Source organism: Lactuca virosa, chromosome 9 (assembly GCF_052849685.1).
Source record: "Lactuca virosa cultivar CGN04683 chromosome 9, Lactuca_virosa_CGN04683_v6, whole genome shotgun sequence".
Taxonomy (NCBI): Eukaryota; Viridiplantae; Streptophyta; class Magnoliopsida; order Asterales; family Asteraceae; genus Lactuca; species Lactuca virosa.
In genome coordinates, this window is record NC_136434.1 from 289,281,954 (window position 1) to 289,285,147 (window position 3,194).

Sequence of the window (3,194 nt, forward strand, 5' to 3'; positions counted from 1 at the left end):
GGTGGGGATGACACTACCACGCCGAGCTACTCTAAACACCATGTTGTGGTAAGTTCAAAATCCACAATTGAAATTAAATCACAAGGAAATCTTTGAATAATACTACTTAAAAATCTGGATGTTACAACTCTCTCCCACTTGAATTAGATCTCGTCCTCGAAATCTGCTACCGCAAACAACTCGGGGTAATTCTCTTTCATCTCCTCCTCGGATTCCCAAGACCACTCAGAACCCTCCTGGTGCTTCCATTGCACCTTAACCAAGCCCACCACCTTTTTTCACAAGGACTTTGTATTCCAGTGAAGGATAGCGATCGGTATCTCCACATAATTCAGACACTCATCAATTTGAATGTCATTCAATGATACCACTGCGGACTCGTTAGTTAAGCACTTTTGCAACCGGGAAACATGAAAAGTGTCATGGATTTGGCTAAGCTCCACTGGTAGATCTAATTGGTAAGTAACCTTGTGTAGCCTGGAAATAACCCTGAAAGGACCGATGTACCTGGGGCTCAACTTCCCCTACTTCCGGAACCGAATGACACCTTTCCAATGTGACACCTTCAGAAGCACATAACCCAACCTGGAACTCGAGATCGGAATGAATTCAATCGACATAACTCTTTTGTCTGACCTGTACGTGTTGGTGATTTTGTATCATTAATGTGTATTTAAGTGTAATGGATTGACTTGTTGACCAAAAATCAATCTTTATGAATATTAAACAAGTAAGGAAGGTACGGAGTGCACACTTGTTTAAGTTCATTCAAGATTCAAAGTAGACTGTCATTTAGGGGCGAATCCCCTAAACGAACGGGGGTCCGGGGGCAGTGCCCCTGGGAGCGGGGTCCAAGGGGCAGAGCCCCTAGCTGGGGTCGAGCTGCCTTAGAAATCTGAATTTTCTGTAAATGAACCCGATTTTTTTACTTAATTTTGACCCTTATTAATGATCCATTTTTAGTGACAGTTTATGAGTATTATAAACTGGTTTTCACAGTTGGAGTAGTTTTTGGACAAAGAAAACTGCCTTGACAGTTTTCAGACAAATGAAGTACTTAATCATTTTGGTCATCATTTTCCCGGTACAACAACAATCATGAAAATCATAACTTCATATTCTCTGTTCTTGAAACTCTTCTGAGTCTTATCCGATTAAATTTTAGGAGTACCACCCAAATACTTTAATCTGAAAGTGTACACACGATTCTCAAAATTTCCAAGCCTTTTATTACCCCAAATTTATAACAGTACGGTCTGCAGCCTACCACACACATGTTGAATCTGTTGGGTTTTGAGCATTCTAACACTCCTATGGTGTACATGCAACCCTATAAACCTTGGATCTATGTTTTCTCTATTATACATGCAAATATTAACTATTCCAAGGTTTCATCCTAACTAGCATATTATGAAGCACCTATACTACAGAGTTCTAGTTAGATGACATACCTTTTGATGTAGCTTGATGTCTTCAAGCTTTAAGAGCTTAGCCCCAATAGTGTGGAAGCCTCAAATGGAATCACAAATCACCAAAACACCTTGGAAGAACTTGAGAGAATATGTATGCACACTAAAATCGGCCCACTCTTATTTTCACACACTTGTACCAATTTTGTGAGCCAAGGACCCCTTTATATATTATGGAGGATTAGGGTTACATCCATGTAAACCCTAATACCCATGACCTTTCATTTACATAGGATCCATGGGTTAAAAGCTCTACGGACCATCCATGAAAGCTTAGCCCAACCTAAATGAACTTGGCCCATTCCATATATATAAGAGTCCATATTTAATTAGTTCTTTTTGATCACTTAATTAATTCTTGATCAATACTAATTAAATAATATGATTCCATATTAATATATTAGAACTTATAATATATTAATATAAATCATAAATATACTATTCTCAAAAGACTATCCATATAAATTGTGCCGGTGAAGTGCAACCCAAATGGACCATGCTGGGTCGGGTCAAGTACATACCAAATATAGTTATGGACTTATACATTAATCCAACAGTCCCCCACTTGGATAAGTCTAAAACTATTATTGAGTATGACTTCAAAACCTAACTGGCAATCGTAGCTCTTAAAGCCGTTGTCGAACTCTGACCTTGTCAATGACTTGTCCATTAGATAAGGGATCAATAATTCGTCCATTCTAGATATCATATGGACTGAGACATGGATTATAATCATTCTCTCTGTCCATTTGTTGTTTCCCGATTTTCGATTTATGATGACTGACTGATTGAACAAATCAAATCAGTCCTGGCTTGGCCAAGCACTCACATGTGTCATCGCTAAATCATCGAGGGGCCCACAGATATCGCTTTTATCCCGAAGGTAAAAGGAATGGATAAATTTCGACTCATATGGCTTGTTCTACTACTTGTTGAATCATACACAAAGGCACATTTTATAACATCGAGTTACCAATGCGTTTTCGTGCAATCAATGTATAACCAACTCATAGTAACAACTCATATCTCTAGGTTTTAAGAATATAAGATATTATCGTCTCATGATCACTCGTGACAAAATCCATGAAGTGATTCAAATGAGCGTGGGTTGAATCCAATACTCAGAACTTATGAGCACTCATGAGTGTTGTAGCACCACTTTGTCCACCAACTTGGACCTCTAAAAACCAACCCATGACAGTCTTGATTCATATCTGCTTCCAACATATGACCGACTGCGGATGGTTTGAATAACTTAATCATTCAGGAAGAGCGACTTAGTTATTCTGGAAGTCAAAACATGCAAAGTGAAACACAAGAATAAATGAATCAAATATGGTATCAAACCCTATGAATATAAATAAACACTTTTATTTATCACCATACTGATTACTCATTATTCATTGTTTCGGTTTTATCAACTTTATACTTGAATTAAAAACACTAGTTGTCCCATGCTCCAAGCATGTACACTATGTTTTTCTTAAACAATAGCTTTGCCATACACCAAGTATGCACTCTATGTTTGTCTATGATCCTTACTTTGTGAAATAAACCAATTGAACATAATTTCAATGATTCTAATTTCACACTCCCAAATCCTTATCGAAAAATGTGAGAATTTCAAATTCCTATCATTTATCGAAATATGTTTAGATTTTAAACTTATATGCATTGACCCTCCTGTAATGAATATGTACAAAGTCACAAAGACTTGTCAACAGT